This window comes from Ursus maritimus, unplaced genomic scaffold, assembly GCF_017311325.1.
Source record: "Ursus maritimus isolate PB19 unplaced genomic scaffold, ASM1731132v1 scaffold_14, whole genome shotgun sequence".
NCBI lineage: Eukaryota > Metazoa > Chordata > Mammalia > Carnivora > Ursidae > Ursus > Ursus maritimus.
In genome coordinates, this window is record NW_024423786.1 from 62,316,385 (window position 1) to 62,341,673 (window position 25,289).

Here is a 25,289-nt window from a genome sequence, read left to right on the forward strand (position 1 = left end):
CGTGCGTTACATCATGGAACACCCACGCCAACGAGGGAGACAAGGCACCTTCAACCATCTCTGTGTTCAGATCACTGCAACCACAGCAGGAAACACTTACGTGACACCCAGCATGGGCCCGGCCGTTCGTGTCGGTTTACAGACGCACATCCACTCCTTCTTCGCTCCGCCCGCGAGGCAGGCTAATTACACCCATTTCACAGGGGAGGAAACCGAGGTTCGAATGGTCGGCCACGTGCCCCAGACGTGTGCGTGCATTTCTAGCTCCCCGCGTTGGATTCAAGCTCCCTTCGGGACACCCAGCCCAGGGCCCCCACTTCTGAGGGGCAGGCAGGGGGGCGGAGGAAGGGCTTTTTTCCTCCTGTAGTCACAGCAGACCCTTTGCTGCTCAGACCCCAGTGAGTCACCTCCCTCCCAAGACAGTGCCAAAGAGAGCCCCACTCTCGCGGGGGTGCTCACCCTCACTTCCTCAAACACAGCTTTCACCAGATTCAAGTGAGTCATGTAAATGCCAGCAGAAGTTCAAAGATGCTCAGATAATGGGATTTTCAACTACAAGGGGCCGATGGTAACAGCTGCTATGACGATGTCTCAGCCCTCTCACTCCATCTCCACCTTCTGGGACCTCCTGGGTCAGCATCTCTGTGACCCGGGGGGCAATCACACTTGGGATCCTTGCACCAGAGGCCAGGGCACAAGGAGAGCCTCAATGGCACACTTTGGCATTTCTAAGCACGCCATGGCTGAGCCGGTGGCCTAGAAACCACGTGGGCTCCAAAGGGGGGGGTCCTGCCAGTCTCAGGAACCACAGCCAGACATGAATATTCTGTTATTCGCAAAACGAGGGTCTTCACAGATGCAATTAAGGATTCTGAAACGAGAAGGTGATCCTGGATTATCCAGGTGGCCCCTAAATGCAATCCCAAGTGTACTTTTTCTTTTTTTAAGCCAGGGGAAGAGAGAAAGAGAGAGAGAGGGAACAAGAGCACAACCAGGGGGGAGGCAGGCAGAGGGAGAAGCAGGCTCCCCGCTGAGCTAGGGGCCCAAAGCAGGGCTCGATGTGGGACTGGATCCCAGGACCCTGGGATCATGACCTGAGCCGAAGGCAGACGCTTCACAGACTTAGCCACCCAGGCGCCCCAATCCCAAGGGTCCCTCTAAGAGCAAGGCCAAGGGAGATTTTATCACACAGAGAAGAGGAGTCTGGTCAGGGAAACAGGGGTCAGACTGTGCCACAAGTCAAAGGTGTCAAGGAGACCCGGCCCTAAGCCACCCCAATGAGAATGGAGAGGCGGGGAGACAGTCCCCCGGCTCTGACCGCAACCCGAGAGTCAGCCACGTGGAAATGCTGTGTCAGGACACATGCAGGACGCAGGGCCGGCAGCTCTGGGGAAACATGGGGACCAAAACCAAACTCGGAAGCTTTCCGCTGCGGTGTGCAGACCTGGATCACGAAACAGTGCAGTGACACGGGATTCCCCCAAAGCCCAGACGTCCCTGTAACACTGGCGGCCCCCAAGACGGCGGTAGACAAGGTGACTCAGGCGTTTTCACAGGCTGATTTTAAACAGTTGCATGTTCACTAAGGTCGGTTAGGAAACAGCAGGTAACTAGGACATAAAGAGCACCGCTCCGTCCTCCCCAAGAGTCACTCCCGGATCAGCGCCCAGCCTGGCTCCTTGCCCCCTCGTCATTCCCAGTCTCTGCCTTTCACAGGCTTCTGGACTGACCCCAGAGAGAGAGAATACCAGCGAAGAGGCCATCCCTCTGGCCTGATTCCAAAATCAAGAGGCTGCTGGGGAGAGAGGGGGAGAGGCTCCCTCACAGGCAGGTCATCACCTGGGAAATGGGAGAACACACGAGATGTGCCATTTCTCTAACACGGGGACTAGACTCCGGACTCCCACTTCCCCATCCCTACCCAGCACCTCGCCACCCTCGGGTCCGACCCAACCACAGAGTCACTCAGTCATCAATCAGAGGGTCCCCGTCGGAGGCCATCAGTGCGGTGTTCCCAGCGGGCACCGGAGAACAGAGAACAGAATCCCCCGGGGTCTGCGTGCAGTAGCGTTATTCCAACAGAGCTGGGCTCTGCCTCCGGGGCCAAGAACAAGCACAGAAAACCAGCAGACGCGGGGTGTGAGGAGCACACGTACTCGGCCACGTGTGCCATCAGGGGACAGACAGGTGCAGCCCAGCCCATCAGAGTACGTGTCAGAGACCAGAGCCTACCTATAAAAACCCAGAAATTTCCCATGGAAAAAATTAAGGTTTCAACCATGCCCCGAAAAATCTAGAAGGATGAACTGAAGTTGCATCTGGTAGGAGCGAGAGAACTGCGGCCGCCTTCTCCGCCATCCTCTGAGACAGTGGCTTTCAACCCAGGCTGCCTGTGAGAATCCTCTGGAAGCTTCCAAATCGCCCTGATGCCCCGAAGTGCCCCGACCCCTTAAACATTTAGCTCTCGAGGGGAGAGACCTGGAGATGGCCGTCTTCCAAGCTCACTGGGTGATTCCAACGTGGCGCTGACATAACAGGGCTGCTCTGGTGTCCCCACCGACCTGCCTGGGCAGACAGCTTATTCAGCCGAGGTGCAGAGAAAAGGGAAGGCTGGGGCCCCGTGAGCCAAAGCTGGCATGCAGACCCCCACCAGCAGCCCCGTTTTAACCACAGTCCACGTCACAGCAGCCGGGCCGGGGGTGATGAGCCCCATCCCTTTGGACTGCATCACCTCTGCCCGTCCTAGGAAAAGCAGAAGGACAAAGCTCGCCGCTGTCCAAGGCAGCACTCGGGCAGGTGTCCCCTGCCCACGGGCTCAGGACAGCCCTGAAGGCACCCCAGTTTCATATCGTCTTGCTATGTCAGAGGTTCCTCTGGCTTAAAAATACTTTTTTTTTTTTTTCTTTCTCAATGTCCTGGCTTCCCCCCCGCCAGGTGACTTTTATTTTTATTTTTATTTTTTTATGATTTTTTATTATATTATGTTAGTCACCATACAGTACATCCCCGGTTTCCGATGTAAGGCTCGATGATTCATTAGTTGTGTATAACACCCAGTGCACCATGCAATACGTGCCCTCCTTACTACCCATCACCGGTCTATCCCATTCCCCCACCCCCCTCCCCTCTGAGGCCCTCAAAAATACTCTTTCTGTAAAACCCTGGAGCCAGGGGCACCTGGATGGCTCAGTTGGTGAAGCATCTGCCTTCAGCTCAAGTCATGATCTCAGGGTCCTGGGATCGAGTCCCGCATCGGGCTCCCTGCTCAGTGGGGAGTCTGCTTCTCCCTCTCCCTCTGCCATTCCCCCTTCTTGTGCTCTCTCTCTCAAATAAATACATAAAATCTTAAAAAAAAACAAAACCCTGGAGCCACACCACACCCATAGAAACCCCAGGTCCCGTCACTTACTGACAGAAGATTGTTCGGTCCACAAGCCTCCCAGACTCGAATGCACGGGAGTCGATATGCAGAGAATGGACAGCTTGTCTGCACCTCTTCCGAGATGTGACGGGGACAGCAGGGAAAGAGACCTGAGCTCAGGCTGGCGCCCGTGGTCTGTCTGGCCCCAGGATCAGTACATTAGTGGCTTAGCTGCAATTTGGGACATTGCCCACTGGTTTTGTGCCATTTCTCTAAACACAGGAAGGCCAAAAAGGAAAAAAGTGGGTGTCGGGACGTCATGGTCTCCAGCCCGTGTGGGGATTCTGAGAGTCGGGTGCCAGGCTGCCTGTCTCGCCCAAGGCAGACAGCTCAACAGGAACCCAAGAGGAGGCCCTCCCTACCTGGGGACGAGAGTGACAGCAAGGAGCAGCCTCGCAGGAACGAGGCAAGGAAATGGGATTTTGATTGCACAAATAAAACGTGCCAGTGCCGGAGAACGGTGACAAGTGACATGTGAATCACGAAGACGAGAGCTTCCCAGGATGCGACGTGTCTGCACAAGCCATGTGGCTCAGCCTGAGAAACGGGAAAATGAGGAAGAGTGTGCTCACTGAGCAGGGAGCTCGGCAAACTCCTTCCGCCCCGGGGCCCCGGGCAGAGCTGGAGTCGGGCCCCATCCCCCACGCACAGGTGGAGGCCCAGGGTACCCCTCCCCGGCCAGCACGGGCTTGGAGCGTTCTTGTTCATGGCTAACAGGCCCGGAAGTTAGAATGTTTCCATCTGAGCCTGCGCTCCAAGCACAGGGCCACCGTGTTGTCCCCAGGCATCCAGGGAAAGCCTCGGCACAGGTGCCAGCCTGCAGCCTTGCTCCAAAACACGGTCCATGAGCTTGTCAGAAATGCAGCGTCCCGGCCCCTCCCCAGACCTCCTGCATCAAGCGCCCTCCAATCGTGAGCGTGGTAATGCTTGAGAAGCACTCGTTTGCAGCCTACAGGCCACCCTGGTCCAGACCAAGCGCATAACAGCTCCACGGCCGAGGAATTTATTGTGGTTTCAGTCTAGACAACTCACACTGACTCTTCTCCCCATCAAATCCAAGGCTGCAGCCCCTGCTTCAGTCCCAAGTAATGCATCAACCAAGGTAAGTGCAGATTAAGATGTCTCCCTGGGGCCACAGAAGCTGCTGGAGGAGCTCTACCTGCAAGGGTGTATTGGCTCACGTGTTCACCTATGTATTTGTTGGTCAAGCTCATCCAAACATTTACTGGACACCTACTGTATATCAGGCACCGAGTATACACAGATGAGTGACGCAGCCTGGTCCTGGGAAAAGTCTGGCCCCCGAGAGACAAAGAAAGAGAGACAGAGAGAGAGAAGACAGGCACAGAGTGACCTGGGTGTCCACCACTACGGGAAAAAACCCTAAAGGTCATCACCATGACATGCTTTCTCTTTACCAGGCTTTTCTCTTTGCTCTTCCTGCTTCCTCCTGTCTTGCTTTCTATCAGCTTAATTGCATTCTCTTTATTCTCCTTCCTGCCCCTGCAAACTTGGCATTTATAGTCTATTTATACTACTTAAGTGACCAGGGGGTTACACTGATATTTTTAACATGTACTCTCGACTCCAAGCATAAAGACAATCAATAGCTCTCTTTTCCTCCTGAATAATACAAAACCCTGGGACACGCGTTCACTTTGACCTCCCCCCTCCCCCCTCCCAGGTGTTGGTAGCGTGACTCGCTGAACATGTTATCTTCCCACAAGTCTTGGAGCTGCTGGTCATTTGCTTTCTCCTGCCATCGATCGTCTTCCAGAAAAATGACAAATTCCAAATTGACTCAAGAAGAAATAGAAACCCTGAGTAGATCTATAACCTTCAAAGGAATTGATCCAGCAGTCTAAAATGTATCTTCAAAAGCTACACCAGGTTTATGTGGTTCTACCGAGAAGCTTCTCAACCTTTGAAAGAAAAGACATTTGTCTTTTTTTTTTTTAAAGATTTTATTTATTTATTTGACAGAGACAGAGACAGCCAGCGGGAGAGGGAACACAAGCAGGGGGAGTGGGAGAGGAAGAAGCAGGCTCCCAGTGGAGGAGCCTGATGTGGGGCTCGATCCCACAACGCCGGGATCACGCCCTGAGCCGAAGGCAGACGCTTAACCGCTCTGCCACCCAGGCACCCGGAAAAGACATTTGTCTTATATGCTCTCTTCCAGAAAAACACTGAGAGAGAAGAACACTCAGTTCCTTTTATACTACCGCGTACCGACCTTCAAAGAAAAACAATGTAAGAATTAAAAGAATTAAAAGCCTGCCTCCTCACCTCACAGGGCATAACTGTAAAAATCCTAAAGAAACATGACTCAATCCTGAGCAAGGACGGATAGTAAAACACCAGAAAACGTACTAGTTAAACTCGTCACATTAGAAGAGTATAAGAAAAAAAAAATGCAATAATCTAGATGCAGAAAAGCATCTGACCATTAAAACTCCTCACAAATTAGGACCGGAAATTTTCTGTCTGATAAACTGTAACTATCCAAAATTAGAATAAATCTCATGTTTAATAGAACACACTGGGAGTTTTCCTTTAAAGTCAGGAGTCAGACAAGGCTACCTACCCCCACTGCTTCTTTTCTTTTCTTTTCGTTTCCTTTTTTAAGATTTTATTTATTTATTCGACAGAGATAGAGACAGCCAGCGAGAGAGGGAACACAAGCAGGGGGAGTGGGAGAGGAAGAAGCAGGCTCATAGCGGAGGAGCCTGATGTGGGGCTCGATCCCATAACGTCGGGATCACGCCCTGAGCCGAAGGCAGACGCTTAACCGCTGTGCCACCCAGGCGCCCCCCCCACTGCTTCTTTTCAACACTTTACTGAAGATCCCGTAACACAGTAAGGCAATAAAAAGACAGAAAAAAATATAAGGGTTGCCAAGTAAAAAACTGCTGACACCCTCATACCATCTCATTGTCTACCCCGAAAATCCAGGAAATTCTAAAAACTATCTGAACCAATAAGACCACTGAAGGTCTACTTATAAAAACAAACAGTATTCCTAAACACTAGCTACGAACATAAAATACAAAACGTACGGTTAAAATGGCAGACAAAAACAGGCAGTTTATCCCCCACGCTTTCCTGAAATCCCATTAAAAATGGGAAAAAAGAAAAGGGACAAAACCACCGAGAGAAATAAAAAGGAAATAAGAGTTGACAGTCAGGGCGACACGGCCACACATTTTGGAGAGTGGAACACAAACAGATAAATGGTCAAGACCAAGCCTAGAGGAGAAAACTGACAACTTTATTGCCTTGGGAGGGAGGGAGCAACAAGAAACAAACCATTGTATAAGGCAGAACCTCAGAAAGGCCCAGGAAGACTCACAGGCGCGAGGTATCGATGAGGTGGAAATAGTAAAAGGAGGTAGAGGGATAGCCCCCTAAATCCCTCCCCACGCTTGGCCGCCAAGTGACTCCCCCAACTGCCCAGGGCAGGAAATGTCAAGATTCTCGAGGGAAACGAGCTCAGAGCTCTTAGACTCGGGGACAGCCATAGGCCAGGCGACAAGCCATACTGATAATACTGTGGGTTGAAGATCAGACCCACTTTTTTCCAGCAAGCTACTGGAGGAGAGCAAGGGAGAAAATCCAGAAAGAGGAAAACGGGAGACCCCAGGAATGGCCAAAAGCAGAAGAGAAGCAAAGGGAAGTAATCAGATGCTGGTGAAAGAACAGTCCAGGATGACAGGCGACCACGGACCTGAAGAACAGACCAAAACCAGAGCAGACAGACTCATCACCTATCACTGGTGACACGGCAGACCTGCTATATTTCTTCCAACAGTGCTGACAGTATTCAGGGGGACTTTATCAGTCTGGTGAAGAGTCCGGGGGAAGAACTGGTCCAAGAGACTGAGAACACCAAGCCAATAAAAAAGCAATTGTTTTTTTATTTTATTTATTTGAATTTCTTTGATTAACTAGGGAAAATTAAAAAAAGTGTCCTATCAAAGAAGCAGATACCGAGAAGGAGTTCAGTTCTAATTAATCTCCGCGGGCATACTAATGAAAACAGCAGACTGTCATATAACCAAACATCATGGTATCACCATTTTGGGGGGGTAAGGAAAGAGGTTATGTGTGCACATGGGGGCAGGGGGTGGGGTACAGTGGCGGTAGAAGGGCCAGGTCTAATCTCCTATAAGAAGAAACTCAAAAGGCAATGTGTAATATTGGGAACTGGGGAGCAGACAGTAAATTGGGGAGAAGATGAGAAATAACAGTTTACGGGCACCTGGCTGGCTCAGTCCGTATCGTATGTGACCCTGACTGCAGGGTCCTGAGTGCAAATGTGCCCCTACCTTCGAGCAAACAGGAGAAAGAAATTACAGATGGGGCAAAGATCTGAACGTCAAACACAAAACTTTAAAACTTTTAGAAAACAGTTCAGACCACTTGAGGACCTCGGCACATGAAACATTTTCTTAAGTAAGACCTAAAAAGCACAATGCATGGAAGTCATAGTTCCGTCACATCTTAGAAAGTGACACATACCCTCACCCTATGATCCAGCAACTTCACACGTAGGTATTCACGCAGGAGGGGTGAAAACTGTCTGAAAGACTCGTACACAAAGGTTCGCGGCAGAATTATCCATAATCGCTCAATGCTGGAAATGCCCCAAATGCCCATCAGTTGACAAATGGGGAAGCAAATTACAGTATATTTGACTAATGGAATTCTATCTACCCGGAAATCAAAAGGAACGAGCCATTGATACAACAATACGGGTAAATCTCAGATATTATCTGGTGCAAAAGAGGCCAGATTCCAGAACGCATGATCGGTCTGTATGAAATCCCAGAATAGGGCAAAACGGATCTATAGGATAGAAATCAGAGGTGACCTGAGGAGATGAGGGAGGACAGGAGAGAAACTGACTGCACATGGGCAAGGGAGAATGTTCTGGAAACATGCCCTATGCTTTGATGAAAGCAGTGGTTACATGGGTGTTTACACTGGTCAAATCACTGAACTGCATGCATGAAGTGAATTTTACTTTACAGCAAATTATAGCTCAGGAAAGTGGATTTAGAAAGATGGGGGGGTGGCGCTGTGCCTGGGTGGCTCAGTCGGTTAAGCGTCCGACTCCTGATTTCAGCTCAGTTTGTGATCTCAGGGTCGAGAGATCGAGCCCCACATCAGGCTCTGCGCTGACCGTCCAGCCTGCTTGGGATTCTCTCTCTCCCTCTGCCCCTCCTCCCACTCGGGTTCTCTGTCTCTCTTCAATAAATAAATACATCTTTTTTAAAAAAAATATATGCATGGGGGCGCCTGGCTGGCTCAGTCGGTAGAGCACGCAACTCCTGATCTCAGGGTCATGAGTTCAAGACCCATGTAGGAACCCACTTAAAAATAAATAAATAAATAAATAAATAAATAAATAAATAAATAAAAATATGCATGGCAGATACATTTATTACAATCTCTGTAATTTTCTGTGGACAAATTTTATTAAAAATTGAGTGGATTTTAGAAAACATCAGTTATTAATTACACGCACAAGGGAGCAGAAGGTTTCACGGGGAGAATGGAGACTAAGCAGCCTAATTATCGCTCATTCATATTTCCTCCCTGTGGAAAGAGATGCCAACAGTCATCAGAGCAGTCCTATGAGAAACCACAGGGTCGGGGCCCTGGGTGGCTCAGACAATTGAGCATCTGACTCTTGGTTTCCGCTTGGGTCATGATCTCGGGGTCGTGAGGTTGAGCCCCCATCAGAGCAGTCCTATGAGAAACCACAGGGTCGGGGCCCTGCGTGGCTCAGACAATTGAGCATCTGACTCTTGGTTTCAGCTTGGGTCATGATCTCGGGGTCGTGAGGTTGAGCCCTGCATCGGACTCTGTGCTCAGAGGGGAGTCTGTTTGAGATTCTGTCTCCCTCTGCTTCCAGCTCGTGGTCTCTCTTTCTCTCTAAGAATAAATAAATCTTAAAAAAGAGGAAGGAAGGAAGGAAGGAAGGAAGGAAGGAAGGAAGGAAGGAAGGAAGAAGAAAGAAAGAAAAAGAAAGAAAAGAGAAAAGAAAGAAAGAAAGAAGGAAGGAAGGAAGGGAAAGAGACGGAGGACGGGAGGTAGGAGTTCCACTGAGATCACATAGTTCAAATCTCTCATCTTCAGGAAAGAAGCCCAAAGTGAGTTTTGTCCAAGATCCTTGTGACAGACATGTGTTCCTAAAGCTACCCAGTGTCCTCTATCCCTCTTGACAGCACCCCATTGCGTTCAGGGAATTCTCTCTCCCCCATCGCCCACTTTCTCTGCAGGACCGTTCATCCCCAGACCAGCTCTGCCACCACAAATCCAAAGGGGTCTCTCACAGGCCAAAGGTGTGTGTGACCCATGCTCGCCTCCAGATGCTCTCGGCGGACGCTCTGGGAGATGGACGGACTTCGCCCATCGCAACGAAGCAAACCTGACCACACCACCTTTGCCGTAAGACTGTCCTGTGAGCCCTACCTCCGCGCCTCACACCCCTGAGCAGCTCCGTTTCTGTTTTCGGGTTTCCCCAGCCTCCTGCCCATCCCGTGAGCTTCAGTTTCTCTGCAGTAAATTCCACTTTGCTGACATCAACCAGAATCGGTTTCTGGTGTTTGAGACACAACACCCAACTGGGCCAAGGTAGACGCTAGGGTCCACAGCCCGGAGAGATCGCAGTCTGGACGGGCGTCCCTGGGAGTGTCCGCCTCCTAGCTGACCTCATGGGATCTTCAGCGTCGATCCTGAGCCCCCTGGGGCTGTCGGGAGATGGAAGGAAAGGAGAGTGATTGCTCACAGAGCGATACGCCAAGCATGGTGACATGCTTTCATCTCGTCCCTGTGCAGCCCGGCAAGGTAGGGCCTGCCCCAATTTACCTCTGAGGACACGGAAGAGGAGGAAAAATATTTTCCCGAGGTTACAGAGCTCCTGAGTGACAGCAGACATTGAACCAAATCTGTCCAACTATAAAGCCAGGCTCTTGTCACCTTGTCACACGGCCGCGCCTCAAGAAAGCATTCAGATTTCTGCTTCTCCTCCCATGTAACTAGGTCACTGGGACTTGCGAGGAAGCATCAGAGGCATGACTGCGGGGACGGTGGCTGCATTTACTGGGCAGCGACGGGGGCCAGGACGCCCCCCAGGAAGGAAGGAGTGACAGTGGATTGAGGGCAGGGGGCGGGGTGCAGCGGTGAGGACCACACCACAGTCTGGGGGAGAGCAGAAGCATCCACACCCCAGAGGAGTGGACGTGAATTCTTTCTGCTTTGACATGAAGCCGAGCTTGCATTCCCATGGCAACGGAGCATGCCCACTGCCGTCCATACCTGCAGCTGGGTGAGTCACATTTTCGGCACTGCACTTGCCCAGTCCAAAGTCATTAGCTAATCAGCCTAGAATGCGCGGGCTCTGGCGCTGATTGCATCTGGGAGATCAACAGGGTCTGCGGGGGTCCCTCCAAGGCTCTGGGAGCCGCGAGCGTGTCTGCTTCGCTTCTGCACAGCATTCGTCATACCTGGCACGGTCCCTGCTAACCAAACCATCGAGAGGGACCTGGGCCCGTCCCGGGGCTCTCTCCACAGACAGAGGGGCTGGTCCCAGAGTGGGAGTGAAAGCCGAGCGCAGGGAATTAAGCAGGACGTGGAAAGGGGATACACTGGCCTTGCGTCAGCAGTTGAAATCAACAAGAATTGCTGATTTCAGGCCCGAGCTCGTTCACAAATCCTGAAGGGTGGCACGTGGAAGGAATAATCCCAGGAGAGCCTGCGGTGTGGACCGAGCATCCTCCCAGGCTGAGCGGTGTCCCGTCACACACATGTCCGGAGAGGGTGAGAGGCAGCCTTTGGAAGACACCACGTAGCCTCTCATTCCAGGGAAGGATCCTGGCCCAGCTGAGTGACCGCAAGAGAGGAAAGGGGACAGGGCAGTAAGGGGCATGACAAGATTGCCAAAAAGATCCCAGCATTAGGAGCAGGCCTAGACCCTACAGGATTCAGCACACCATCCTAGAAAACCGTAACTGGCCCCGAAGCTACTGGATGATGCTGTCAGTTCCACAAAGACCCTCCTCAGGGCACTGGCAGGGACCGCGAAGGGTCCATAAAACCCAGTGGTTACATGAAACAGTTTTCTCCCCTCTCAGCAAACAGAAAAGCCGCGGTTCCCACATAGTTTCTCGAGAGTCAGTCACGAGGTTCGGGTGTGCGTGGGAAAAACCCAAAAGGAAAAATCCACTGGAGAACGGGAGTCCAGAGTGCCAGGGTGTCCCACCCGTGCGGGCGGCAGAGTGAGCTCAGCCGGGTGTCCCCGGGAGGGTTGCACACACAGACTGGCCCCATGTCTGCTGAGCAGGCTGCCCTCTGCCCGAGGACGGGGATCAGGATGCTATTTCAGGGGCCCTCATCACCACCACCCCGTCGGATGATGCTGGGACATGGCCTGTGTCTGTCCCAGCTGGGCAGCCAGCTTGTAAGCTCCTGGGACACAGACGGCCAAGCATCCACGCTGGGTGTCTACACTGCCCACAGCCCCCGCAGACCCGCTCTGCACACTGAAGAAATTCAACAAAGCTTCGCTGAATTAGGAAGGAAGGAAGAAGGAAGCAGGTGCCTCGGCCCCTCGCTGCCTCCTGGGACACGCGAGTGCCCAGCAAGAGGGACACTCCACGCGGCACTAATTTGCAGGGCACCATTTTACAAGTTCAGCCTGTAATCTGAACGGACTCATGGTAAACCCTCAGGCACCACGGTCGCCGCCGGAGAAATAAATCATCCTTAACGACACAGGGCAAACGGCCATGCCATCGTCCCCTTGTGCAGCGGCTGCTTCCCATGCTGGGGGAGGGGGTACAGGGAGGCACCAAACCCAGAAAAGGGACATCCCATGCCGGAGCAGAGACAGGCTGGCAGGATGCAGGGGAACCCCAAACAAAGCTTCTCTGGCACCATCAGGACTGGAGAAGACAATCAGTCACAGTCCCCAAGCTACATCTTCCCGGATCAGACACCCAGGCTGGCAAATTAAGTGAAAACAGGGTAGAAAAAGAAAGATGAAGCGGGGGGGTGCCTGGGTGGCACAGCGGTTAAGCGTCTGCCTTCGGCTCAGGGCGTGATCCCGGCATTATGGGATCGAGCCCCACATCAGGCTCCTCCGCTAGGAGCCTGCTTCTTCCTCTCCCACTCCCCCTGCTTGTGTTCCCTCTCTCGAAAAAAGACATAAATCTTAAAAAATATATACAGTAAGTCTGGGAGAAGTCAGGGGCTTCTTTAGTCCAATCTTCCAGCACACGAGGTGGGCCCCAAATCTGGCACAGAACTTTGCAGCCAGTGCGAGGAGGGGGATGCGTTTGTCTAAATGGTCCTCGGTGTCCCTTCAAAGAAGCCACCAGCTCGGGGGAAGTACAGCCGTTCCTGCCTAAACACCAAGACAAAGTGCTCCCATAGGTTTATGGAAAGAGAAGAGGGGGGAAAAAAGTTTTTAAAGACCATGACTTTTTTTTTTTTAGATTTTATTTATTTATTTGAGAGACAGAGCACAAGCAGGGGGAGAGGGAGAAGCAGACTCTCCGCTGAGCAGGGAGCCCCACGTGGGGCTCAGTCCCAGGACCCCGAGATCACGCCCTAAGCTGAAGGCAGACGCTTCAGCGACTGAGTCACCCAGGCACCCCCAAGACCGTGACTTTCATAGGGCATTCATTTTAACCCCTGGTTTGAACCAAGTCCTTAAGAAGCCACCTCTGGGTATCAGTTTTGTCCCCCTGAGGGCTGCCCTGCGTGCTTAGCCCTTGGGTACCTATTTGATTTCGTTTTCAACCCCGTGCGTGTTACTGCTTTCGCCTAAGATTAAAACAAAGGCTTCTGAGTTTAAAGCATGGAAAACAAGGGAGACACACACACAGTGCAATGCAAGGAGGGGCGTGTTGGGATGGCGATAACCTTGACTTCGCTGCCCTTCACACACGAAAAGTTAATCTCGCAAACTTCCGGATTATTAAGAACCGCTCTCTGGCAGCACACCTCCCAACCGACCGAGATGCTGGAAGTCTCGGAGGGGGCCAATGATGCAGGCTTCCGACACCGGCTCTCTCAAGCCACCTAACTTGTGTGGAAATTCAGTTTGCCTGAAAGCTAAGTCCACCTCCCAACGAGATCATGCGAGCCCTGTATACAGCCTCCTCCTGGCTTTCGGAGCCTGGGGGGTGAGGAGAAATCCAGGTGGGCTGCCATGAAGAGGGTGCCCGCTTTCCCCAGATGCAGGAGCATCTCCACAAGTGACCGTGATTTCTCCTCAGGCACAAGGTCATGGAATCGTGGAATCTCGAAGCTAATGGACATCCCCAGCGTCTGGATGAGAATGAGGAATGCCCAGAGGTGAAGGGACTGGACTAAGGTCAGAAGTCGGAGGTGGGGACCTCAGAACTTGGTTCTCCAGAATTCTAGAACCAGTACTCTTCCTGCTCCATCATTGTTGTGTATTCTGGAATACTCCTTAAAAAGGGGGGGCTCCACCATCAAACGGGGATGAAGCCACGTCTTCTCGGATGCCTTAATGCTGTGATGGAACGATGGCATCCTGAATCCAACATTACTTGCCATCTTTCTCCGTCACCTCCACCTGCGGCCGCCACCCTCCCCACCCAGCAGCCAGAGCAACTCTCCATAATCATGTCACAACAGATCATCCGCAGAGACCGAGAGCAGATTGGCGATCGCCGGGCGGTGGGCAGGGGCTGTTTCATGGGTACAAGGAGGTCTCCGTTGGGGGCGATGAAAATGTTGATCGCAGATGTGCTAAATACCAGTGAATTATATGCTTTAAAATGGCTAATTTGATGTTGGGTGAATTTCATCTCAATTAGAAAAAAAAAAAATCACACCCTCCTTCAAATCTCTCCAGTGGATTCCCCTCTTCCGCAGAGTAAAAGCCCGTGTCCACACTGGCCTCCACGTCTCTCCCTCCCTCGATTCCAGACACAGTGGAGGGGCCAAGCACGTGCCCACTTCTTGGCCCGTGCGCACTGACGTTCCCTCCCCCTGGAACATTCATTCCTCAGATATACCCACAGGCTTGTGTCTTCATTTTATCCCGGTCTGTTAAATATTAGTGACCACAGACCCTCTTCACCAAACCCATCGAAAATAGCACCCCCAAGAAGGAAACAGTACCTCACTAGCCCGATATCACAATATATAGTTAGTTTACTGTCTACTTTCCCTGGGAGAACCTTGTTCTGTTCTGTTTTTTTAAGACTTTATTTATTTATTTGAAGAGAGAGAGAGAGAGAGAGTGAGTGAGAGCAGGAGCGAGGGGAGGGGCAGAGGCAGAGGGAGAAGCAGACACCCCGCTGAGCAGGGAGCCGACGTGGGGCTCGATCCCAGGACGCCAGGATCATGACCCGAGCCGAAGGCAGACGCTTCACCGACTGAGACCCCCAGGCGCCCCTCCCCAGGAGAATCGAAGCAGTGAGGGCGGGGCCTTTGTTATCAATATCCATGCAACACAGGCTCAACAAAAACGTGTTGCAAGAACGAATCAATGTCCGTGTGTTCGAGGTTCAACGTTATTTGACCAGGGACTTTTCCCCAGGGCCATGACGACATCCAAGGGTGGGCAGGCTGCCCTCGACAAACGCTCACGTATTAGTCTCCTTCAGCTGCGGTAACAGATGATCACAGTCTCGGTGGCTTCCACCTACACACGCTGTTTTCTCTTTCTCTGACAATTCTGGAAGCCGGAAACCAGAAATCAGAAATCACAGAGTCAAAGGGCTGCGCTCACTCTGCAGGTCCTACGGGAGAATCGTTCCCTGCCTCTTCCAGATCTCCTGGTGGCTACGGCATCCACTGGCTTGAGAGAACGGGAACACATCCTTAACCTGCAAAGTGATGGGCACGTGGGCTCATCACAGCAGCCTGCAAATGCGGGGCCACTTTTTGTTGGCATTCTCTCTTCCCAGGTTTAGAAGACGGTCCGCAACGGTAGCCATGACACCAAGGAGAACATGGCACCTGCTCCACGGGCAGCTAAGCACCAGCCTAATGCAGGGACTCTGAGATCAGCCTCTGGCAGTCCCTCGTCTGCGTCCTTATGGCTCACTCCCCAATCCTGTCCCAGGCCCCAATTCACGGGATAAACTGTATTCGTCCTCCACGACAGAGGCCGCTGTTGTCTCAAATGCAACGTGTCCAAAACGAAATTCCATTCCCAAACCACCCCCTCCCATCTATGTAGACACAGGATGGATGGATGGATGGATGGATGGATGGATGGATGGATGGATTCCTAGCCCCCCCAGAAGCCCAAACCCCAAATCAGGCCTCGTCAATGTTTCCATCGACAAAATTCCCCACACTCCCTCACTTCTGAAGTGGCCTTTAAAGACCATGAGTTTCATACACCTTCTTTATTTTAACCCTCGCTTTGAACTTCTTAAAAGCAGTCCCTGTGGATTCGTTTCCAACTCCGTTCCCACCCCCCAGGTGACCGTGAAGGGCCGGCAGTAGAGGAAGTAAAAAGAAGAAGTTAACTATCACATTTGGGAAAAGGGTAAGGAAGGGACTTCCCAAGTCTTGTCTATCCCACCACTAAAATCTCTCCGAACTTTCTGCCCCCGCCGTCCCTCTTCCGTTTGCCGGGACAGCGTCCATCTACCCAAAACCACCTCTGGCAGGCCCTGCATGGCACGCAGAATAAAACCCACAAATCCTTCCAGGCTCTTTAACATTCAGGGAAGCCAGTGGTGAACGTGTGTTGACTCTGCCTGCATACCCCCGCCCCAGTTTCCTTCTTCTGGTGCTATCACCCCCTTTTTCCCGTGGGGAGCCACACCTCTCCATTCTCAGGGGTGGGCAACACGTCCCACCCCCAGACCCGGGACGAGGGCCCACGAACCAGCCACTTAGTACATTCCATCCCCTGGCCACAGCCTCTGGCCCTGAAAGGCCACCTGACTCTAGGGGACCCGACCTCCCATCCCTCCGCCAGGCCAGACCAAACATTTTCTAAACCAAAACACAACAGACCGTACTAAAGCAAGTTCCCTGGTTGCGTTCCCGAGCACCCCTGTGGAACCTCTGTGCCTTTGCTTATGCTGATCCCTGAGCCTGAGCTGTCCTTCCCTCCCGGGCCTCTGGGAAGCCTGTGCCTCCTTTCACAGGGAGGTCCTCCTCGCCCTGTTCTGAGCCCCTGTGACATTCTGCATATTTTTACTGCTTACAGCTGTCCCCCCCATCCCCCACCCCAAGGACTGGAAGCTGATGCGGAGGGCCACCCACTGCCATCTCTACATCTTGCTCAGGAGGGGGTCAATAAATATTTCCAGCACAGAACAGGAGGAAGAGAGCAGAGCAGAGAGGACACTCTCCCATCTCAGGGTGCTCACACACTCGGAAGGGTCTCTGCCGGGTCTCGACCTTCCACAGGCCGCGCTCCCTGGGACACCCAGAACTCGCAGGGCGTGTAAGGTGGGCGAAGCTGGTGCGAAGGTCTCAAGGGGCACAGGTGCAAATGCCAAGCCGTGGCCTCCGCGAGCTCCGTGGGCTCCCTTCCAGGCTGCTCTGTTTTGCAGGTTTTTATAAACCCGCGACCTCGGGACTGTAAAAACTCAACGCGGGCTCCATGCCTTCGGTCGAATCTGCAGGTGGACCCAGCAGGCCCACATCTGGCAACGTCAGGCCTCACTCGGGTCAGGAAGGAAGGCCGGGTAAAGATGTGCTTTGGAAGCCACTTCCTTCTGCCTGGGAGACCCAGGGGTGTCCCCCATCTCCTGTATCAGGATGCTCCCAGTGCCCCCCTCTCCTCCCCGGGGAGCTCCTCTGGGGGGCCGGGCAGCCAGAGTTGCTGGAAGGAGAAGGGACCCGGAGGAGAGAGACGCACGGGGACCCCCCCCACCCTCACCCTGGCCAGGAAAGCAGGAGGGGCTTCCATAGCGGACGCAAAAACCACAACACCCCATCCACCCCAAGCGGGTAGGGTTGCCCTTTGCGCTTGTCCCCTCTTCCACGCTCCCCTGCAGTGAGACCTGCATAGGAGACCAAGAAGGAAAAGGGAGAGAAGAAAGAAGGGGGCTGAGATCCATCTCTTCACCTCCTTGGTGAGAGTTCTAAAGACCCAGAAGGAGGCTACGGGAATTTCTGGTTGAAAGATTCGCTGGGGGCGCCTGGGTAGCGCAGTCATTAAGCGTCAGCCTTCGGCTCAGGGCGTGATCCCGGCGTTCTGGGATCGAGCCCCACATCGGGCTCCTCCTCTGGGAGCCTGCTTCTTCCTCTCCCACTCCCCCTGCTTGTGTTCCCTCTCTCGCTGGCTGTCTCTCTGTCAAATAAATAAATAAAATCTTAAAAAAAAAAAAAAGATTCGCTGGAATTATGCACGTTTGGCAGAAAGTTGAATCGAGGTCTTCATTGTCCGTCTAGCCCAGCCTGCAACCCTGTCTCCTATGAGCACACACGATCGAAATCTCGCCACCGGAGTGATCAAAAGAATGGTCTCCCTCTTCCTGCGTGTTCCCGCCTTACCGTCTCTGCTCAGATGCGGGCGCACGCAGGAAAAGCCTGGAACGCCCCACCCCACAGGCCTCTACGCAGCCCTCATGCCCCCTGGTCTCCTCAAAGCCTTGGCCTTCATGCATTGAGGCCTTTCCATTGATGTCCATGACGCTAACCATTTGGATTCCCTCCCTGCCTCGAAGGTGCAGGCAGGTTCCCAAATCCCGCCCAGGCTCACACCAAGGACCCCGTGACTTCCATGTCCCACCGGTGATCATCTGGGGTAGATTTCCCTTCTCTTCCCTGACAAAGCAACTGGCTCTGGCTTTCCTCTGGGCCCCACTCGTTCCTTTGTCAGCCACATGGTGGGCATGGGGTTGACATGACCTCCCCACCATGTCACCCCACGCTCCATTTGAAAGCAGCCCACCCGCTGAATTTCCTTCTTTTTTTTTATTTTTATTCTTTTTAAGAATCACCAAGAGTGTAGAATCCTTCTGAGGGGGCTGCTAAGGTGGAAGATGGAGCCAACAGAGAGGAAAGTAAAGCCAAGAGATGGAATCTTCTGGAGACGCGGCCTTGGCCCCTTCTGTTAGTTATTTCCAGCTGCGTAACAAACTCACCCAACACTCAAACAGCTTCAAACAACAAACATTTATCATCTTGGTTTCTGGGGCTCAGATCTGGGTCCAGTTGGCCCAAACCCTGAGCCTCACTCGGGGTTTCTCGCGAGGCCACAATCATGGTGCCCACCGCGACTATAGTCACCCCAAGGCTCAACTGGCAGACAGTCCGCTTCCAAGGTTGATCACGTGGCTGTTGGCAGACCTCGGGCCCTTGCTGGCTGTGGAGGCATTAGTTCCTTGCCACACGAAGAGATGCTCTGGTCCCTGGCTTCTATCGCGATTCTTGTCATTGCAATGAGACGATTCATCGTACAAGTTGGGCTCTCAGTTTTTCAACCAGCTTTGCTCTTGACCGGGCTGCATGGATCAAGGGGGCCCCTCAGCTTGAGTGCCTTCGCTGAAACTATCTGAGGGGCCCAGGACCAGTAGGGACTGCCAGAAACATCTGAGAAACTCCCTCCCCAGGCCCAAATGGGTCCCCCAACCCATGAAGCCCATACATAAGGTAGACCAGATGCCCTGAGAGGCATCCCAGGATCCCATGAAGATTCCAGAAGGCGAGCCTGGGGAGCCCATTGCTCCTGCTGGCTGACATGGTCATTCTTCTGTAGGGCTATGGAAGATCAGACAGCTCAAATAGCCTTAGTGTGTTGACTTGGGGTGACTCAAATTGTTTATATGGACAGGAGCCCACACATGCTAGAGGCATCGCTGCCTCCACCCCCCGTGGCCACCTGCTCCCACGGTCATCCCCTTGACCTATTTTAGATCAGTGTTGCTCGAGCCGAGATCAACACTAGAATCACCAGGGGAGCTTTTAAAAAACAAGGTGCCCTGGGAATCCACACGATACCACTTAATTCAGAAGCTCAACCAAAATCAAAATGCCCAGATCCTGTCTTGGGGGGTTTGGTTTTGTTTTCTTAAATTCCCCAGATCATTCTAACCTTGAGAGGACCTGCTTTAAATGCATGGCCACGAATCTCAGCCAGGGATTCAACGCTTGCCCCTCTGCCCTAAGCGTAAGTCCCGTGGGCTAATAATCAGGCGTCTCTGGCCACATTAGCCCTGTGGGGTCTTGCTACTCAAAGTGGGCTCCGAGGACAGCAGCAGCCACATGACCTGGGAGCTCATCAGAAACCCGAATCGGCATGGTAACAAATCCCGGGGTGATCCATTCGCACGCTCACGTTTTGAGAAGCAGAGCTCAAGCCATGTAGCAGCTCGGCTCAAGTTACCCCGTGGACTGTTTTCCGTCTTCAGAACGACTCACGTAAGGGTCCTGCCTCACACGTCGCTGAGAAAGACGGGCGCGATCTGACAGTAACTGCTCATTAACTCATGGCCCAAATCCCACCCTCCCCACAGCACTGCCCACGTTCACAGCCTTCCCTCCCATCGCGGTGGCGGAAAGGCCCTCCTCCTGGCAAAGGCAAACTACCTGCTTCCTACCTCACTTTAAAAAGAGAGAGAGAGAGAGAGAAATCTATCCTTTGACCGCACTCCTCCAAAGCCCGACCCATTCCTCTGCTTCCCGTCACAGCAAATATTTTCACCAGAAGAGTTACAGATGGTCGTGAGCTCTGCTTTCTCAGCTCCTCCTCTCTCCGACCCCCTCCACTGAGCCTGCTCTCCCAATGCCACCCAGGACCGCCATGCTGCTTATCCTGGATTCTTCTCGAGTCTTTGGCCAATCAGCAGCTACCCCATTTCCTCCTTCTGGAAACCATGACTTGGCTTGGCTTCCATGGCATTTCACAAATCTCGAGTTATCTTTCTGGATCTTCCTCCTATGCTCAATCTTAAATGAGGCAGCAAGCTCCAGCCCTTCCCTCTCTTCCCTAAATACTCACTCTCTTTAGCGGCGTGACCCTGTCCCAAAGCATTATATACCCTCAATTCCCTGATGACCTGAAATTCTCATCTCCCGCCCCGACTTTTCCCCATGCCCACCTGGCTACTTGCCGTCTCTACAGGGACCTTCAGGAGAAATCTCTACCAAACCCTCCAAAAGAAGCCAATTCCTCACTTCCGAAGACAAATCAAATCAAAACAAAACCTGCTCTCCATGCCTCCTTTTGGCAAAAGGCAGCACGATCCATCCTGCTCCTTAACCCCAAAATCTAGGAGCGTCAAATTCTCCCATCTTGGGGCACTTGGGTGGCTCAGTCGGTGAAGCGTCTGCCTTCGGCTCAGGTCATTGGGATCGAGCCCCGCATGGGGCTCCCTGCTCAGCGGGGAGTCTGCGTCTCCCTCTCCCCCTGCTCATTCTCTCTCTCTCCCTCTCTAATAAACAAGCAAACAAACAAATAAATAAATAAATAAATAATCTTTAAAATAAAAATCTTTTTTTTTAATTCTCCCATCTCCCCCATCCCCTCCCTGTCCACTCCTGTCGGATCTACCTCCAAAGGCCATCCAAAATTCTCCGTGGCTCTGTCTCCACGGCAGACACCCTGTTCCCAAGGCACCCGCAGCACAGTGCTCCTGGTCTCATTACAAGGACCTCCCTGGTCTCCTGTCCCACCCTTACCCCCTCCAATTCACTCCACAACGTGGCAGCCAGAGTGAACTTACACAACATTAATCACCTTATGTCAACCTTTCAGTAAAACCATCCAAAGGCTTTGCACTGTGTTAGAAAAGAGAAGCGAGAGCACCTGCCTTCTCTCTAGCTCACCTTACCTGATTGACATCGGCCACACAGACCTTTAGCTCTGGGTTGTTCAACGCAGAGGACACCAGCCTCACGTGGCTACTGAAAGGTAAGTTTAAACCGGCTAAAACTAAAATAAAATGTCCAATTCCATTTCCTTCTCTGCAGAAAGCTCTGCGGACCGTGCTGACTTAGCAGCTCCTCGGATGGGGTGGGTTTGGCCCTTCCTTGTGGCCGTGACCCTGGCCCTCCCCCTGTCTTCCCCCCCAGCTCTTCGCATGGCGGGTATAGACATCGGCTGAAATGTCACCTCCTCAGAGAGGCCCTCCGTGAACACTCCGTCTAAAGAAGCCAGGAGGGACTGATTCCCGATCACGGGAACCGACTGAACTCTCCACAGCCAGTCCCACTGGTGTTGTGTCTCTTGCCGATTCGTGTTTGTCTGCTTACCATCTAACTCCCACCAGGCCACCTCGCCCCAAAGGAGACGTATGACACCAAGGCCCTCATGGGGCCTGCTCTCCATCCTGTGACAGCCCTCGCCCTGTGCCCACGGAGTAGAGCGCCCGACACGCTCTGCTCACTTATTATAAATGGGTTGTCAGACTGACGTCATATTCACATATCCTCTTAAACCTCTCGCGATCATCCCGTCTCTCTCTCCCGCCACCACCCAGGCCAGGCCTTTGTCTACTCCGCCCCTGACGGCGTCACAGACAGAGACCTGCCTCTGCCCTCCCGGCAACCCCGCGATCGCCAGCAGGCTCAACTTGTGAGAATTCCCCTTGTCCAATCAATTCCCCGTCCCTGCCCCTTCTGGCCCCAAATGGCCTCCATGTCCCCAAACGTGGCCTTCTTGTTCCTACCATTGCACCGCTCCTAAGGCCCTTCCCTCCACTCGGAGCACCATCTCTGCTTCTGGAAGCCACACTTTCTCTTGCCTCTCAGGTGAGACACAGGCAACAGCTCCTCATTCAGTCAGCAGCCCCTCCTCTGGTCTCCTTGCTCTGGTCTTGAGCCTTGCTCAGGCTGCTTACAGAAGACAAGAGAGGTTCCACCTCCCCCCGGCATGCACACAGCTAATCCCTGGAATTACTCCTAAGAGCGATGCTTTCCAGACCTCGCTGAGGATCGGAGTGGGACAGGGTTTGGGCCTCTGTCCTTTTCCCACGTGTCCTAGGTGACTCGGGGACCCACCAAATTTGAGACCCACTGCTTTTCAGCACCTCAGACCTACAACACGGCTGCTTAAACCCTGCCCTTTCACCCCAGTTCAGAACATCTGAGATGTGAGCGACTCAGGGAATACCCCTCCTCTCACACAAACTGCTCTTTTGAGTCTTGAAAGTGAGTACCTGTGACAGACCGAAGATGATCCCCCAAACACAGGTGCAGCCGGATACTTACTGGGAGACCAAAGGGACTTGGTGGGTGTGATGAAGTCAAGGATTCGGAGGAGGGGAGGTCATGCTGGGTTGTCTGGGTGGGCCCCAAAACACAAACACAAGGATCTTTCTAAGAGGGAGACAGGAAGAGCAAAGAGGGAAGACGCCATGGGAGGTCAGAGTCAAGGAGAAAAGGCAGTATGACGTGAGCCAAGGAAAGAGCCTCTAGAACACGGCAAAGCAAAGACACGGACACCACCTGCCCCCAGAGCCTCCAGAAGGAACCAGCCTGACACCTTAATTTTAGCTTTAAAAGACTCATTTCCAGGGGCGCCCAGGGGGTACAGTCGGTTAAGCGTCCGACTCTTGGTTTCGGCACAGGTCACGATCTCAGCATCGTGAGATCGAGCCCCTCGTCGGGCTAGCACGGAGTCTGCTTGAGATTCTCTCTCTCTCTCCTTCTCCGTTCCTCCCCGTCCCTCTCTATCAAATAAATAAATCTTAAAAAAAAAAAAAGGCTCATTTCAGGCTCTGGGCCTTCAGAACTATGAGAAAGTGTGCAGTTTTCAGCTACTCAATCCGTGGCAATTCAAAACAGCAGCTATAGGAAACAAACACACCCGTCCTCGTGAACACCACAAGGTCAAGTTCCAAGTGTCCAAGGCCCACGATTTTTCTAAACGCATGCATGTGTGTTTAACTTGTGGATTGGAAAGCAGCACGAGATGCTCCATTTGGACAGGACTGGCCTGCTCTGCTCACGTCTGTGTCCACAGCACTGAGTGCCCGCTGATTATCCGTGGATATCCACGTTCTTCAAGGAAGGCCAGTATTCCAGGTGGGAATGTGGGACCCTCCCTAAGCCCACCTATTTTGCCTTTAGGCAATACAGACCAAACACGCTCTGCTTCTGAGACGTCCCTTCTCGTCCTGAAAAGTACGCAGCACAGGGGCGAGCTGTCCATAGAACTATTGCAATAGAATTAATTAAAAGTAAAACTGAAGACCCAGGTCCTCAGTCACCCTCGCCTCATCTCAAGTGCCACGTGTTAGTGGCCACCGTCCTTTGTGGCACAAACACAGAGCATTTCCGTCATTCTAGAAAGTTCTACTGGACTGTGCTGGCTTGGACTATCTCTCCGAGCATGCCTGGCTCCAGCTCCACCTCCAGGCCCCTGCCTAGAGAAACTCAGAGGGAGAAAACTGCAGCCAGCGCACCCCATTCTACCCTGGAATTCCCTCTTGAGCATGTGTCTTAAGACGTACCACCAGACGTGGTGTCTACAGATTTCTGGCCCAGCCAGGCCTGCCTGCCCAGTGCAAAGACTCTATCTTTGGAAAGTCAGAAGCAGAAGTAGCAGGGTGAGGCAACTGCCTCGTGCAGGGGGGAGGTGGGGGGAGGTGGAGATCAGAGAGGAAGAAGCAGGGGAAGACAAGGGGAGCAGCTCAGAAATGGATTCTCGTGATGCTATCAAGAGCAGAAAATTCAGATGTGGAAGGCAGGCCTCCCTCGAGACCCGTGTAAAGCAAGCCGTCAGCCTGCAGAGGCGCTAGACCACCACTCAGAAGGCTCTGCGGGGCAGAGGGTCCGCTCCCTGTGGGGCCCCTTGGGGGGCTAGAGAACCCCACGCACTCACATGCCCCCCAGAGCGGCAGTGTGGGGACAGACGGGGAGAGGAAATCGACCGAAAGCAAAGACACAGAATTCCTCCGCACAGAAATCTTTAAAATTTGAAAACACCTGGGCTGGCAAGGCTGTGGGACGTGGGTACTCCTAGACATTGCTGGTAGGGGGGTAAGCCAGGGCTGCCCCCTTGGAGGCAATCCGGCACTTTCCATCAAAATTACAGACACTGGGGTGCCTCTGTGGCTCAGTCAGTGAAGCGTCCGACTCTTGATTTCGGCTCAGGTCATGATCTCAGGGTCGTGGGATCGAGCCCCACATCAGACTCCAAACTCTGCAGGGAGTCTGCTTAGGATTCTCTCTCTCCCTTCTCCCTCTGCCCCTCCCCCTGCTCTCTCTCTCTCTCTCTAATAAATAAATCTTACCAAAAAATTATAGATGCTTATCCTCTTTGCTCCAGCCTTTCAACCTCAGGAATTCATCCTTCAGAGATACTCACCCATGCACAGCACAACGGACACACATCTACAGCCAGTAAAGGTAACAGGAAAAGACTAGAAAGCAATGCATATTCCCCTCAGTGAACCAGTTCGGGAAGGCATGAGAGAATGAGGATCCTTTCTATTGACTAAACTCCAAGAGAAAGAGATTTCGGTTTTAAAACCCACAGCAGCAGCAGCAAGGCGCAGAGCAAGGGGGGGCTGGCACCTGCGCGAGGGAAACGGGACGGTGTTTGTAGACACCTGCACAGTTTCTGGAAGGACCTGCGGGAAACTGGTAACGAGTTTGCGTCTGGGGAAGAGAAACGACAGGGAGAGGTCAGCTGTGGGAAGGAGGCCAGGTTTTGACTTTAGATTCTTCAGGACCTTTCAAAGAGCAGACCCGATCTATATTCGAGAAGCCTCAGATTAACAGAGGAAGATAGGCTTCTGGAGTGTAGATGCCACAGAAAGTTTAAAACGCGCCCCAGACACACCCTCCCCTGCACTGATGCTACAATCTCAGTGGGCAGACAGCACCTGCCAGGGGAGTGGGCCCAAGGTGCCACACGGTCACCTGCGTTCCCTCTCTCCCTGTCGTGGGCACCCCCTCCCCCAGG

The 25,289-nt window shown here is 52.8% G+C and overlaps 1 protein-coding gene across 3 annotated transcripts in view; it reads right to left on the reverse strand.

Moving 5' to 3' along the window:
• Positions 1–25,289, reverse strand: part of GAS7 (growth arrest specific 7) — a 198,391-nt gene that overhangs the window by 115,846 nt on the left and 57,256 nt on the right. The window contains exon 1 of one of the 3 annotated variants that reach the window (XM_040630036.1): positions 101–324. The exons of the other annotated variants lie outside the window; for them this stretch is intronic. The gene's annotated coding sequence lies outside the window, so the exon portion shown is untranslated. Of the gene's footprint in view, positions 1–100; positions 325–25,289 lie in introns of those variants that run through there. 3 annotated transcript variants of the gene reach the window in all.